This window comes from Tinamus guttatus, unplaced genomic scaffold (genome assembly GCF_059628265.1).
Source record: "Tinamus guttatus ecotype Peru unplaced genomic scaffold, ASM5962826v1 Tinamus_guttatus_pri_ptg000208l, whole genome shotgun sequence".
NCBI classification, from domain to species: Eukaryota; Metazoa; Chordata; class Aves; order Tinamiformes; family Tinamidae; genus Tinamus; species Tinamus guttatus.
The window spans coordinates 1,088,368-1,105,687 of record NW_028288742.1 but is presented as its reverse complement, the minus strand read 5'-3'; positions in this window follow the sequence as shown (position 1 = coordinate 1,105,687).

Here is a 17,320-nt window from a genome sequence, read left to right as displayed (position 1 = left end):
AAAAAATGTCCTGTTACATATGTATTACGATATATATGGCTGCCATCTACCAAAACCCTTGTAGAGTTTTTCTATGCATGAAAGCAGTGCAAATATTTATGTCAGCTGTGTGCCAGTAGAAGCACTCTGACAACACAGTGGTCTTCCATCTCTCCTCTGCTTTTAGGCATCCAGCAGATCACAGACAGGTAGTGACATGAAAGATTTTGGAGCCTTTGTGCTTGCAGCTTTCATTTGAGTTAGGGTGACAACATTACAATGATCGGTTTCAGCAGACAGAGAAATAGCAAGAAAAACACTGCAAATCTTTTGATATTTAGTCATAGTTAGTTTAGTGAACAATAGGTATCAGGCAGGAATGATCTTTCCTCAGAACTGTACTTGTAAAAAACAAACAAAAAAACCCTCTGTGTTGGAATCCAGCTGCCTCTTTTTGTCAGCTGACTGTTTTCAGCCTGTTGCTGGATTCATTTGTATTTATATTGCTCAGCACATCCATGTTCCCTACGTTTGTGCTCCTGGCCAAACACCTCTGCTGGTCTGTAAGCATCAGAATGTAGTAGTGTAGGTGCAGATGGACGCTTGCTCAGTAGAGCCAAAATATCGCTGCCCTTCCCTGACAGAAAGCAGCATATTTAGATGGACCGAGGCTGTTAAACCAGATCAGAGGGCAACCTAAATGTAACTACAGATTTCTGTCACAAAATACAGTTATGAAGAGCAAAGGTGGATTAACAAAAATTGTCTGATCAAATTAAAGGGCCTAAGTGCAAGCACTTTGGTTACAGATGAATCTACTGGCATTAGTTTCATTTTTAAATTGTTTGTCTTCCTTACTCAGAAAATGAATACTTTGATGTGATTGAAGAGCTCCTTGGATTATTTCTTACTGAAGACCCATGAAAGTGTGTGATATCTGATCAGATCAAAAATAATATGGAGTAAAATAATTTTTATTTGTGTAAACTAAGATATGTGAGTACTGACAGAGTACAAGCCAATGAAAGTAAAAATATGGATCTCATATGTATAGTAGTAAAGCACCCTGACAGATTTTTAGAACTGTAGCTCACTGTATCGTTATGAAACTCTATTGTTTTGCATTGGCTTGTAGGATAGTTGTTTTGTAGTGAAACACATTGCCAAAGGTTAAGGTAGGGGACTGGGAAGCAGGGAAAAGGTACAGGAAAGGCTAACTTGAAAGGCTACACGTGTAATGTTAAATTGTTGCTTCACCACAAAATGAAACGAACATCCAAACAAATGAAGCAACTATTTTTGACAGTTCTTAAAAGAGGCAGGCATGTTACCAGCAGAGTGCAGACTTCTGAACTGTTTGACGTTTTTAACGGATGTTATAGGTCATTTGAAAAGTATTAATATAAAGGTGTACTGGAAGGACAGCCTGTATTTGCATATTGCCTTTAACAGCGTATGTAAAATGATTTGTGAAAACTGATCAGAGAAGTAGAAAAAATCAGTTGAGGGTTAATAGTTAAATCATAAACCCACTCTTTGAATTATATTGTAGAAGACGACTATACATAAAGAAGAAAGAAGAAGACTGTATGTAGAAATCCCTTTGCTTTCATAGAAAAGATTGTAAATTCAGTGATCGGTTGCTGCAAATGCAATGTACAATTCTGAAGCTCAATTCTGAGCACGAAAGTGCTGTAAAGGAATTAATATTTCATCTAGTCACAATACCATTCTAGTGTTGTGTATATGGAGACTCAGGAATTTTGCATAGCATTTTCTCTGCTGATATAATAGCCCCTTTAATTAATCAGTAATAAATTTATAGGAAATGGAATCACAGGATCGGCCACAGCTGTTGTTACTAACAGGATGCTACTAATGACGTGTTCTGGCTGTATGTTAGTTGCTAGTGGGCACTAATGATCTTACAGGACATATTTTAGAAGAAAATTCTTGCACTTATAGATAAATGTTAATACTTGCTTCTTGTATTTAGGGGGCACTGATTTTAAAAATACTTGTATAGGTGGTCCCTATACTGCCAAGAAAAATACATAGAATCATAGAATCATAGAATGCTTAAGGTTGGAAGGGACCTCTAGAGGTCATCTAGTCCAACCCCCCTGCACACGTAGGGTCACCTAGAGCACGTGGCACAGGACTGCATCCAAACGGGTTTTGAAGATCTCCAGAGAAGGAGACTCCACAACCTCTCTGGGCAGCCTGTTCCAGCGCTCTGTCACCCTCACTGTCAAGAAATTTTTCCTTAAGTTTCTGTGGAACTTTCCATGCTTCAGTTTCTGGCCCTTTCCTCTAGTTCTGTCGGTGGCCACACTGACAGCACCATCCTCCCCACTGCCTCCCTTGAGGTACTTATGGACACTGATCAGGTCTTCCCTCTCAGCCTTCCCTTCTCCAGGCTGAACAGGCCCAGCTCCCTCAGCCTCTCCTCATAGGGCAGATGTTCCAGGCCCCTGATCATCCTTGTGGCCCTGCGCTGGACTTTCTCCAGCAGCTCCACATCCGTCTTGTACTGGGGGGCCCAGAACTGGACACAGTACTCCAGACGTGGCCTCACCAGGGCTGAGTAGAGGGGCAGGATCACCTCCCTCGTCCCGCTGGAGACGCTCTTCTTAAGATTCTTAGCCAGAACTAAAAAACTTGGCTTTTGCTGAAGTAGATAATCAGTTGTGGCTTAAGATAAGTGAAAAATATATTAACGAAGACTGAGGCCCATTGGAGATTCGTGAATAAACTAATTAGAAAAATCAGGAAATCTGCATAACATAGCATAGCATAGCGTAGCAGAAGGGAGGAGAGTCTGGGGGAGGAGGATTGATCAGCAGCTACACTAAAAAAGTGGAATGTCTATAAGTCACCAAATAATGACTGTCTACATAGGATATCTTTGGTCCTGTACCTTTAGCCTGAGAAAATGCCTCAATGGGCCACTTCTTAAATATCTATCCATCTACGACTCCATGTGTATCAAGAAATGTAGGCATGGCCCTGACAAGGACTGGAGCTTGATTGCATACATAGCTGCATGATCAAAATGATTGATTAGAAAATGACTTTAAACTTACAGTGGAAAATAAGATGCATTATGGAGGAATGCATGATACTGTATACAAGGAAGTGAGTAAATGGCTACGAAAGGGAGCCGAGGTTTGGATCCTATGGAATCAGGCTACTGGCAGTTACACGGCATACTTTTCTGACATTAGTACCTCGTGTTACACTCCCTAATTTCATGAAGGAACCCAAGAGATCTATCAAATTTTGAATTTTGTAGGTACATGAGGTCACCAGCTGGGCAGAGAGACAGCCTGTGAGACAAGTCCTGGTATTTGACTGGACAGTCAGTTCCGGAATAGTCAAGAGTGAGTAAGCCTTCCAGGAAGGGACAAAGATGCAGATCCTCCAAACCCAAAGAAGTGGCGACCAAGACAACAAGCTACATTTTTTTTACGGCTGTCCTCTTATTTTCAGCTGTGAGAAAAAGTCAATTTAATAGCATGTGAACACGCATACTTTTTTATCATGTCTTTATTTTATAAAACAACATCAGAAAGAGAATTGTTTCAGCTATCCATCATGAGTGTTCAAAGATTGCTCCATAACAACAAAGTATCCCATGAATTTGCCTTCCCTGCCTATTTCTGAGGAGTTCTCAGAGAGAATACAATTTATTTGAATGTATTGTTATTTGCTAAGGAAGTCAACATTAATTATAATTATGCTAAGTCTATGCTGCCTGCTTTGCCACAGCCCACCTTGTGCCTTCCCTTTTTTTTTAGCCCTTACTAAGAGGTGCCCCTTAATCTTTTGTATTCTTCATCTCATCTGACCTCATTTCATCATTGAGATATGATGTGATCACCATGTTCATCTAATTGCATAATTGTTTACTGCAGCCACTTCACCTCAGCTGCGTCTCTAGTTCCTCCCCACCATTACCCTGCCACCACACTCCTTAAGATGGCACTTGATTGCAGTTGATCTAAAATGATTCCGTTCACAGTTAATGTTGCTCCATGGCCGCTCAGGAGCATCACCCCCATGAACTATCATTATTTTTCAGAGGAACAAAATGAACTTGCTCCCCTTCACGGTACGTCGGCTCAGCTCAGAATGAAGAAGTTTTGGTATAGCTGATTATACCTAGCAGGCTACTCTCTCCTGGATACCAGCCTGGGCTCCAGATATGGCCTTTCAGCTGTGAGACCTCACTTCTCAACATTAACTCTAAGTGCAGAGCCTTAACTACAGAACAAACTCTCCCTCCCCTTACATATTCACTACACTTTGCAAACATTAACTAATTAGTTAATTTGGGGGCCCACTTAAAATCCAGATTCTTTTTTTAGAATCTGAGTTAAAGCTAATTAATTAAGATGAGTTTCTGGCATATTAAGCTCATCATAATAAGGATGTTATTTTGATTAGTCTAATGCGTCCCTCTATCTCTTATTTTTTTATTCCAAATTCAGTATCATCTTGAATGAAAAAATTGCTTGTTGATAGTTTCATGGGCAATAAAAACAAGAGTAATAAGGTTCGAACTCATTGGACTAGCAATTGAGATTTCCCAAACTATGTGATATCCAGGATACTTTTGGTGGGAGTACTAATGAAAGCCAACTTTTCCCTTCATGTATGTGCAGCATTGCATCCAACTGTCTTGGGCTTTTCTAGTTCTCTGTATTTTTTTACAATCTTTGTTCTCTCTAATTGGCCTGTTTCTAGCCTCAAGACCACAGAGGTCCTTTAGAAGCAATATTTGGAGGAAAACCTAAGGAAACTATATCAGTTCTAGTGAGGACAGAGAAGAGGGAGGAAAGACCTTCTTGCCTGTTTATAATGGGTGCTGTGTTCTCAGGAGGCTTAAACTGGGGGCAAATTAAGCTCATTAAAGGGTTATTACCCACTTAAAATCAGTCCTCACCAGCTTATTATATTTCTGTACTGCTGATGTGATAATTACTCTGTGACCTGTCTTAGACTGAAAGATTAAAAAAAAAAAACAAGTAATCAAATCATGATTTAGAAAAACATGAGCGAATGGTGAGCAAGATAGCACCCATAATGCAGACAGTGTAATCTGATAGACTACCTAGGAAGAAAAAAATCTTTTTTTTGCAGTGCATTTGCATTAGTGTATGGGGGCTGCATACTGAGACCGTCAAGTGGATGGCTTTTCAGTAAACTTCTACCAACTGTCCATTTTCACTAAAATAATGAAGTTGCTCTTTTTTCCCTAGCCTCATTTGAGTGAGATGTTTTCCCTGTCATATTCTGCTTCACATTCCTCTGCTAGAGGTAGCGATTAATGGGTGTTCTTGAGAATTTCTTTCCTTAAGTGTAGCTTTTCATATTGCCAAGCCCCAAGCTGACCTTTGCAGTAGCTTTAACATTAGGGAATGCTGTAACTCGTTTCTGAATAAAAAAACACACTCCAAGGGCTGTGATTCATTACTCCCAAAGGAGCAGAGTATCTGGTGTTTTTCATTTTATGTAGAGATCGTGATTATTATTAGGCAGGGTTAAAATATGACTGCCCACTTGTAATATTTGGAAGAGTTGTGAAAAGACAAAGCAACAAAGCATGTTATCTGGATTATATTTAACAAGAGGAATCCTCCTTAGTTGTTAGCTTGTAGGGCTGCAGCCTACCCTCCTTTTCTTGGACTCTTCAGCCTTGGCCTTTTCCTTGAGTTGTCTCTTATCCCAGCTGTCTAATATACCCATGACCTTCAGGATCATTCATAGACAAAGGGTTTCCCTCCATCAGACTTATTTCCTTTTTTTTTTTTTCCCTCCTCTGATTGGAGAGAGCAGGAGCTAGAACTCTCCCCTTGCCACCATTCTCTCCGAACAGGTTGTTCCTCACTTCTTAGCCTTTCCTAATATTCCTAATCTGTTTAAATTCCTGGTTTCAGCCTATTTTCTCTTGTTTTCCACCCTTTGGGCAGTAAACTTTATCATATCCAGCAGAATGTTCAATATACATACAGCTTACTACATTCATAACTTCCACTGTGCTGGAAGCTTTGCACAGACTTCATGCAAGGCATATTAATAAAGTACAATAGAGTAGGTCTGTTACCAATGGAAATTAGCATGCATAAAACAACCATTACATTTTTGACCAGAAGGAAAACTTATGAAATAGCTTAAAAAGAGCAAACCTGAGTACTGAAGTTTGGAATTTTGGGGTGCTAAAAATCATGGAGTATAACAGTTTTACAATTTTCCTCATATAAAACAACACTCATGCTTCACTACTCTATAGGTCATAATTACCACTCTTCCTGTATTTTCTCAGGAGCTCAGCATCTATTGAACTTCTCTCCTCCCCCTTGGCTAACATACTACCCTATCTTACAAGTACTAATCTCCATCTTTTTTTTTTTCCTTTCTTTCCTTTTTTTTTCTTCTCAGATTGGTGAACAATTGGTGAACAAAATGAGATGCAGAGCAGTTTTTCACAACCTGTTTAAAGTTTGTTGCTCCTGTTTTCTGATCTGAAAATATATTTATATATGTGCCCAAACGCTTGTCAATTTTTTTCCACTATATCAGCTCGCCTAAAAAATGCAATTCTTTTCTCTCCAAACTATGCCTGACAGATGTTCCCTCCTACAGAAGAGAATGTCGCTGATTTTAGTAAAAAAATAGAAAAGATTGATCTTGCCTTAATGCAGTTGTTATGATCCTATAAGCCAATACTGTCCAACTGTAGGCCAGCAATATGATTCCATCTGCATCCTCTTCTTTGAGGATTGCTGGTATATAACATCTAGGGATTTATTTGCCATTTGGCCAATGACTAAGCTACTAGAATATAATCTGGAATCTCGATCTATTAGACTGGACAGTCCTTTAATGGATCTTAAAGTAAGAAAAATAACCTAGGAGGAGCAAGAAAGGTCTGGTGGATTCTGGGATGAAGAATCCCTGCTTTCTTCAGCTGCAGCACCAAGTGGACCTTTTCTGTGGTTAACTGGAAACTAGACTGCTGGAATAATCAGCACCCTCCTTCCTCCGCCTAAATGCTCTGCATGCATACATGACTGTGAATGGGCAACATTAATAACAAAAGTTGAATGAAAGCAGGAGGCATCTTGAGTATAAATTGAAGCTTTGAGTGCCACAATTCTGATTATGGAGAAGATAGCAGAATGGTGTATTAGATAATGTTTATAAAGATCTCTGTGTCATATGTGCCTGCTTCATTCCATGATAAAAACTGACTAGGTTTGTACTGTGAAATAAAAGGGGGGCAGGGAGAAATTCCTGTTGCTAAAGCCCAATAGCATGGACTGGCTTCTGTCCTCATTGCTTCAGGCTGGTTCCTTCAAGAGCAGAGCAGCTGTTTCCATGCTTGGCCCTATATGGTATTGCTTTGATCCTGAGACACGATTGCTTTTTATGTTGTGTGGTTTTTATGTTCAAAGGGTTTTAAATAATGTGCTGCATCCCACCAAAATATTCTTGCCACCCAGTACATGTGGATGGGTATGGCATGCCCTGAGGTGCAACAACAGTTGCTTGTGTTTGCTGAGGATTGGTATTGTGTTGGAGAACTGGATAGTGTGGAGAGAGACAAAAATGAAGTCTCATGCTCACTCCTTTTCAGTGTGATCTCTGGTATGAATTATTCCCAAATCAAGTAGGGATGTTTCTTTGGAGAAACCTAGTTTTAGTAGTTAAGAATAAATTGTAAGAATGTCAGTGAAGCAGTAGAGACGATCAAGCACCAGGGTTTGGGTTCAAGCACCAGGTTTGGTCCTTCTCATTTTAGCAATTTCAATCATCCTTGAGGTTTCTCTGCTACGGACTTTTACAGAGTAACTCTTGGGAGAAAAAGAAAGTCAGAAGCGCTGTTGGCAAAACCTTTTAGAGTAATAGTTTGCAAAAAAAAAGAAGAGAAGAAGGCTGTATTTGAAAGTGCAAAGAAGAATGTTTGGAACACAGAAAGGAAAGCCTTACTGCTTTTGAAAGAGAATAAATAGAAAGCAGGATGCTGAGAGCTGCAGAGAGAGACAAAGGTAAATAGAGGACAAGGCCAAGTGAGAGAAGTATGTGCTGACAAAATTAATCAAGCTGGGAACAAAGTGGAAGCTAGATATAAAAGGTCACAGCAAGCCACGCTTGTGGGATTGAGTGAGGTCTTAAAAGAAACAGGTGAGCCTTTCTGCAAAAGGGTGCTGAAGACGGCCTGCAGGAAGATCAGAATAGATCTGATCTGATCTAATCTGATGATAGTGACCAGGGTTCAGATGCAGTCCTGTGGTGGCCAGGCAAGTGCCTAGTGAGGAGGCTGGACAGAGATCAGACCAGGAAGTCAGTCCACAGGTCAGTCTGGATCAGCAGGGTCTGTGGCTGGGCACAGGCAAGGCTGTGATGTGGCTGGACACAGTCAAAATTACAAAATAGCTCAGGAAGGGATGGAAGGCCTGGGCCTGAGCTGACATGGGGCTCCTGGGCCCTGTGAGCAGAGGGTGTGGATGGAGTCCTGACACAAGATCAGAGTTATGAAATTGGCCATGAAAAGCATTGCTGCCACAGCAGAGTGTTTAATTTTGTCCAAGCTCTGAGATTTTGCTGACATAATTCAGAAAGACAACCTCAGAGGAAGAACCTCAACCTCACGTTAGGCAGGGTTTATAAAATTGCTTGTAAGCAGGGTTGTAATGCTCTGCATTATGAGGGTCTTTTCAAACATGTTTCTACTAATAGCTACTCACCAAAGGCAGAATGTTTCTTGGAAGAGTCCATCTGCAGATGCACTTTTCTTGCTGCAAAATATGCTACCATGAGATAGGTAAAAGGTCTGTTGCTATCTCATACCATGCACCCAAGCTGCTTACTGTCTTACTCATATATCAAGCAGATGAACTCTTCATGCTATCCTTTTATTAGAAAAGGATTTAGATAGTGTCCAAAGATTTTAAAGAGGAGAAATAGATCAGTTTGGTAAGCAGAAAGTACTGTGGGCCTTGTTGCATATATACAGCTGTGGGTATGGCTGTATTTAGAAAGTAGTGCAGTACAATGGGAGAGGATGTGTAGAGAGAAGCAGTTGGTACTGTGGACCCAATGTCTGGTGTCATGGAGGTGCATTTTTGTAGGACAGTTTAGCTTCATTCAGGAACTCTGCAGCTCTTTGAAGTGCATCAAAGCATGAGGACGAACAGATTTACTTCAAAAGCACACTCTTGAGCCAAGTTAAATTTTAATATTACTGTTAAAATAGTACATACTCTCAGCACTCTCAGTGCGAGCTGAAAGTGATTTCACAAATAACTGATGAATTTATATGGTGTAAGAATGAATGCGAGAATATAGACAAACATAGAAGAAAGCTGTTATTTAGACTCCAGAGCCTCAAAAAACTCCACAAGAGCACCTAATTACTACATGATAGAAACTTTTGTCAGTGGCAGCTAATGTTGCTGTACATTCCCAGCTGTTGGTTGCTGCCATTCCCTGCCCTGTACTGGAGAATGTTGTTTTTTCCCCAGTTTTCCCTAGCTGTGCAGAATGATCAATGTTTGTGACTACCATCTTAAGTGAGGAGGGGAAGAGAGGAGCAGAAATGACTGTCTTCATGTAATGTTTTTTTTTTCTCCAAATGAATTGCCTTTGTTTACAAAGTATTTTCCTCTATTAGCATGAAGGGAAAAAAACTGTAACTATTAGAACATCTCCCCTGGATTTAATTTATAAGTTCGAAAACTGATTGTAGAAATATGACTTCTCCATTTTGTCTTTTCAGTTTGAGTCTCTTAAACAACCAGCTTTTTTAAAAAGCCTTTCTGCTGGCTGAGCTCCATTGATTGTGCATTCCACTGATGTATCAAAATTTTAACTTGATAGACAAGACCAGATCTATCTGTGGCTTCTACCTTTATAGAGTCAGAGGGCAGTGAATTGGAGAGGTAATTTGTAATATGCTGAGTGTGTTGAATGATGTAATTGTGTAAATAAATCACCTGGCAAAACTGAGTAGTAGTGGTGTATTGGAAGCTATGAAGAGCTGAGTGTGAGAGAATATTTTTTCCAAACAGAGAGTTGGTAAGGCCCAATTAGGTTAAGATGAATGGAGTGTTTTCTCTTCTGCTTTGTGTCCTTATAAACTCCTCCCGTGTTCTGCCTGATCTGTCACAGTCTTTTGTTGTGGAGCCCCTCATGGGAGCCTTCACAGGGCATGATCAGCTATTCAGTCTGTCTTTAAGCATTAAGTGGAAAAGACCTGCTAAGGCTCTTCCTACAAAACCATCTAGGACAAAGAGCTGAAACAGTAAAAGGAACAGTACATGGAGGAAGCAATGGGGTTTCCCATGAAGACAAAATTTGTGCAAAGGAGAAGGAAGAGGATTCAAAGTAAGCCTCAGTATTGCACTTAGAGAAATCCTTGCTTTAAGCTATAGAAAGCTAGGTATTCTTTGTTTTAGCTTTAGTTTATTAAATTAATCATTAAATGGATATCTAGGGTGCCTAGATCTTCCAGGATTCATTTAGCTCAGTCTACCAGATCATCTACTCCTTATGCCAGTAGAGAATTGTTCTTACAGTATTGTTTTCTTGAGCATCTTGCAATTATTTATTGTAAGGCTGAACAAAGATCTCTCAATCTACAGCAAACATTGAGCAATAGCTTGGATTAAAATCATTCAAGCAGTGCTAAGGTAAAAAATATATACAGAAATATGCCAAAGAATGTTTCTAGTCTTTCAAAACATCTTTCTGGATTTTGTAATGCACAAATTGTATGCATAAGTAAATTCTTCCAGTGCACATATTTACAGTGCCATGATAGAAGACAGGAAAGAATTTCCTGTGCTCATAGCATTTTGCTATTACCGTAAGTTTTTGTAAGAAATTATTTAAAATAATAGTTACAATTCTGTGAGTGAAGTCTGAACGACTTATTGTTTTGTTCCATTTTTCTCTTGTTTATCTAATTCACCTTACTGTTTCATTTCACATATGCCATATTGCTGAACACTTAACATTCTTTATGACTTCTGCAGGTAGCTGATAGTGGATAGATTGAAAAGGGTTTCTGGTGTATTATCTTTCTGAGATCATACTGTTTCTTTTATACTTAAACTACTTAAATGCAGTCATGGTGAAAAAAATGCAACCTTTTATATAAGCCTTAAACCTGGAAGAAGTTTACATCAATGTATTTTAGTAAGCTTTTTCATAAAAAGGACATAACTTTATCACTGCCTTTTCAAACACCAAAGCAAAATTTAGTGTGCTTCTGAGCAATATCTATCAGGAACATTTAGAGACGGCTTTCAAGAGCTGTCATGGAAACTCTCTTCTCAAACTTTAATATAATTTGCAATTTTATTTTTGCTTTGAGGAGAAAGTATCTACGTAACTGCACATGCAAATTTTAAAGCCTACTTTTATGTGAAGCAGCATGTAAGAGGAAACAGCATTTCTTTCTATTTTATTTGTTCATTCTTGTTTCTTATCTCCATTAATCTAAAGGAAAAGTCCTTATCAAATGTATCTTTTGCTCTTTGATAATGAAAAAAAAGCACACACATAGAAATTATAGTACAGAATGTTAAAATAAAATTGAATTTATGGGTGAGATTTTTTTGAAGGCCTTTTGCTTTACTACCATCAGTGCTTTCAAGATATTTTTTCCTGAAATGTTCAAGTTTTTTTGAGGAACCAAAAATGCCTCTGTTTTTCAGTTCATGAAATAATACAGTCATTTCCATGAGATTTATAATGTTACAGGACTTTTGACAAGGCTACATTTAATTGGCATGGAATCATAATAACTTACCATAGTTTCTTTAGTTTTACTTACCTTGAAAGAGTTTTTTAATATCAACAGGTCCATTCTGCTGCTTTGATTCGTGGAGATAACTCCAATCAGACCGATGGAAATTCCCTTCTGAAAAAAGTTGTGTGTGATTTAGGTTTCCAAGATGACTTGAAAAGTATTTTAAATTATTTGTGTTTTGAAAAACAGAAAGAAGATTTAGCTTGTTTTATCCAGATGCCCAAATCTGTAACTGAATAGAGACAAATTGTAATCGCAGGCAAATCCAAAATTCTCCTCTCAATTGAGTGATCTGAAGGCAACTATGAAAAGCCTAGAACATGTGTGTCTATTAAAAAAAAAAAAAGAACCGGTAAGGAAGGCCTGTAGCATTCCACCTAACTGAATCTTCCAACTCTAAAAATGCAGATCTATTTTTTTTCCCATTTGGAGTTAGATAACCATGTATTATTTATATGAGTTAAAACATTTAAATGCAATTATGGCAAGTCTAATAGTGTCATAGATAATGCTTCTAGTAATGCTACCCAACCTAGCATGTCATGCTATCACAGACATTGCTAAATTCATTTTTCCACATGAACATATGAACTTAAAAATGTTCTCTTGAGGTAGACTTGCCTATTCCTATTCCTATCCTGAGATTATATCTGACATTTTCTTCAGGGGAATAATCAAATGTTTTCCTTGGGAATCTACATAGCAATGTCTACTTTTGTTTTTTGAACAGCTTTGCAAAGTTATAAAGAACATTCCTGGAAAATTCAGAGACAGAGCAGAGGTCACATTTTACTCTTGTATTTTTTAACAGTGAAAAGAAAGTGGATGAACATGTTTTTAGCTAATCTCCCTTTACCATTAGAAGTGGAGACTCTGGTGTGTCTTCTTCCCACTGTCAGATCCACAGTTTAATTCCAAAATTGTCTTGAGAATATTTTATTTTCTATCTGGACATTTCTTTTGATAAATTCAGCTAATGCACTGAAACACAAACTTAGCAAAATGGAATTTAGGAAGAATTTTTGTCTAATACTTTTCCTTAAAAAGCACACAGTAGGCTTTGTGTTATTTGGGAATGTTAATGAAAGGTTAAGTATAAATCTCATAAATCTACAATGTGCTAATCCAATTCTCACAGTTTTCAGGAGAAAAAATAAAGCCACTCATATTTATGAAGCAAACCCCACAACAGATGAGATTATACTATAGTATAATCTGCTATTTATACTATACTATAGTATAATCTGCTATTACAGTAGGTGAATAACATATATAAGCAGTTTGATAATGTCTTTGGCAAGTAAACCTTTCCTAAACACTACTGAACCTTTCTTTCTGAGGAAAGGTGTGATTGTTACATGCGCCATTAGCCATTCCTAAATCCTAAACTGTTACTGGTTATCAGTTGTACATTTAGGCTGTTAGTAATTATATTAGAAATCTGGTAATCATTTAATAACTGAGACATTCTTCATAAAAAGGCCAAAATCTGTTTAATCAAAGTCTCCTTCTCAGGTACTAAAAAGAGTAATCAAACCAACTGATCATTGGATCTTTCACAGGCTGATGGAAGCCCAATCATCTCCAAGTTAATACTGAGCTGTTTGCTTGGCTTTAAGGTTATTTGTTAACCTTTTATTTTATTTTATTTTATTTCCCTTTATTTCCTTTAGTACTTAGCTTTGAGAGTTAAATTTAGATTAGACATTTACTGTCCATTGAGATGATATGCAGTTCCTCCAAGTTAGGTTAGACCTCTTTTTTTTTCCTTAAAGGGAAATAATTAAATTATTGTCCAGTTAAATACTCTGGATTCATTGGCAGTAGCTTTCTTAGTTCTACAGTAAGTAGTTTTGGATTCATCTGAAGCACTGTCTTGTTTTACACAGGAAAATATAACAGTCATTACAGTTTGAGTCCAAAAGGTTAGATGTGGAGTTGCCATATGGTATCATGTGAGTAGTCTGTAAAATTGGAGCATGATTAGATTCAATTACTGCCTGTATTCAGTAATTGTAGTAGCAGAAATGTAATTTTAAAAATAAATTGTCTTTATTATGAGAAATGCACAGACAATGAACTCAGATAGTCACTGTTTTGTTTTGTTCCTTATATTAACAATTGGGATAGGTTCAGATGGTTTCGTTTATTCGTTTTTGAACCTGACATCTGCTAGAATTCTTAGGTACAACATTATTCCTGTTCTTGGCCAACATAATCATTCAAGGGATAATATATACCAAGGTTTTCTGAGAGGTACAGAGCTGCCTGCATTCCTAGAAGGAACAATTTACACTTCCTGATACTTTTCATATTGATATATTTACCATCTGAATTAATCCAAGATTATGTATAGCAAAATTGCACCTATTTGTGAACAGATCCTATAATCACTTACTGTCCAATATTTCTGTTACTCTAAAGCAGGATTTTCTCATGTTTTGGAGGACAGAAGTTGCATGCATATTTTCATCTGACAAACTCTTCTGTTTTACTAGCATGATTTTTTCACCAGTTTTTTTTTTGCAAAACATTTACTTTGAAATGATATTATTTGAGATGTTATAACATTTCTGCTATCCTTGTTGTCCACTCACGATATGAAATGTCTAGATTTTCCTTTAGATGAATCAAAACCAAGACCCATGAGGTTTCTACATATTTCATGTGTAAGTGGATTCTTCAAATCCAGTGATCTGTATTATCTATGTCCATGTCTTGGCAGGGTTAATTTAAAAAAAAAAACTATACATATTGTTCATTTTAGCATATATCTGATGACACTAGTTCCAACAATGCTATCTCCCTTCATAGAAGAGATATCATCCATTAGTAAATTCATTGTGTTACATATCATTCTGAATGGCTTATTCTATAGTGAAAAACTCTATCTATCTCAAGTGTTGCCTATCTATCTTCTACAAAACCAAGGGCCAGATCCACTGGGAAGTCAAAGAACCAACTAAAGGTTAGCATCAAAAACTCACCGATTAAGATGAGTCTGTATTTGGCAGCCTTTTATTTATTTTGACTATTACTTACTTTGACTACTGAATATGTCAGCTTGTGTTTGACATTATCCAGCTTTCAGCCTTCGACTCTTCTAATGCTTTCATCCACTAAACTAATGATGTTGTTTTCAAAAATGTTTCTCATAAGGATACTTAAGCACTGCAATCATGTCATCTCTTGATTAAGCTGAAAAGATCAAGTCCCTACAATTGCTAGTATCTCTGCAGTTTTCAAGAGTGTTATTTCTTGGCTCGTATATCAGAGAAGCAAGATTTTAGAACAGCATATACCAGTTGTAATCACAACAACAACCCAACTGGCTTTAAGATAGAACCTCAGAGCTTCTAAGAAGCATCCACAGAATTTTACCTTGAAGACTGTTGGGCACTGATCCCCTCCTATTTCCATGCTCCACTGTTCTTCCCATGCGGAGGCAGGAGGCAGAACCAGTAGTTCGGTGCAGCTGCGTCTGTGTTATCTCTTTATTCTTATTTTTCCATATTACATTTCCCTCTTTTACAAACAATATTGCTATGCGTACTAATTTTCTTAACTATTGAGAGAAAACACTACAACCACATGTTTTTTGGGTCACCTGCTATGATCACAGAGGCATTTTTAAGTCACTTCTTCCAAGGGCAGAGATATATTTCCAGTAAATGTTTGCTTACATTCTTTTAGCAATACAATTTTATGCGTAGTCATGACTAAGGATTGTATCCTGCTAACCAAATGACCAGCAATCTGCCTTCATTTTTTTACCACTTGCTGCATCTTCATGTCATTGAAGAACTTTATGAGGATAATTTAATGTTTTCTTCTAGATCAATAAGAAAAAATGTAAAGTTGTTTGGGGCCAAGAATTGATTCCCTGCAGGTAAGAGTTAAAAAAAAATCAATTGATTTGCTTGTAGTTTCGCCTGCTGGAATTATGCCCAATGATCATTATATCTAAATTGTTACTACATTTTGAAAATTATCAGTAGGTTTTAATACATTTAACTTACAAAGTGCTAATATTTACTTTAGTTTAGATTTAGTTTATTAACATTGCTTTTAGTCAAAGTATATTACTTCAACAGCTCTTGCCTAGACTTCTATCTGCTAAATATCATGTTATCACCAAAAAGAAATGTCAGTTTGGATAAAATTATTAATTGTCGTCTATGTCATATGAATGGCTTTGGTATAGTGGTTACCCAGAAAATGTTTTTATTCATACCCTATTTGTATGCAACAAGGAATTTAAAATAATGAATATTTTTTTTTACTTATGAGACCAGGAAATCAACCTTTTACTTTTTCACTTTTGTCCTCTGAATACCTTCTCCCAGTCTCCAATCTCAAATGAGTCTTCAGTTACAGTCTGAAATAATTACTGAAGCACTGAATAAATAGTTAAATCACTATCTGTAAAGTTAAAACACTATCTGTGAAGTTTTCTTAATAAGTGGCAGAATCAGAGATTACAGCATTAACCAATTCATGGCTTCATAGTGATTTTTTATGCAATTTATATTTTCTTGTATTACAGTCGTATATCATTTTATTCACCTAACCTTTCAGAAAATCATTTGCCCTACATTTGAAAAGAAATCAGCATTATAAAAGAACAAGTGTGTTTTTAAGTCTGTACACAATTCTACAGATTTTACATTTCTTGAAATTCAAACTGTATCATTTTTCTCTTCCTCTACACACAGAACTATAAAGGCATATTTCATAATATGGGGGGGAGGAAACCTTGCTGAATTAAATGATTATGGATGATAGACAATAAAAATTAAAGCATCAGAGATTATATAATATATGAACACTGGAGAGAATCATCTGCCACTGTTGTGACATTTTAATGAATTGCTTAAAATAATTGATGCAATTAAAGCATTTCTGCTTTATATTCTCTGTAAGCATAATCTTCATTTTAAAAATACCTAATGTAATTGGGTCATTCTGCATGAAGGACGAGTGTTGGCTTATGCCCGTGTATGTGTGTGAGGTGGCTCTTTATAAGGGACTGGGCTTCCATGATTCCTCTAGTCCATTCTCCTCTCTCAACAGTTCCTCAGTGGACTTGAAATGAGGTCTTTCCTGACACAATACAGAAAATGGAATTTATGGTCAGGACTGTTCTACATGTCCTGAGGGGCCTACAATCCATACGTTCGTGCTTGAAGGTGCTTTGAAGCTCTTGCTTGCCAATAGGTCCCTTTTATTCTTTCCTTCCAAACTTTCTCTCTCTTTCTACCCATTCCTCCCTCTCTCCTTCTCCCCTCCCCTTTTATCTTCTTTTTGTTTTCTTCCTACTTTTATTTTCTTTCCATTTTCCCCTCGCCCTTCTTCTTTTCACCTGTTCTTCCCCCTGGCATTTTCTCCTGCTTTCTCTTCTACCCTTCTCTTTTTTCTCTCCTTTTTTCTTTTTATTTTTTCTCCCATTCCCATCCCCCGCCTTTTCTTCCCCTTTTTCTTCCCCTTTTCCCTCTTTTCTTATCTCCCGCTTCCCACACC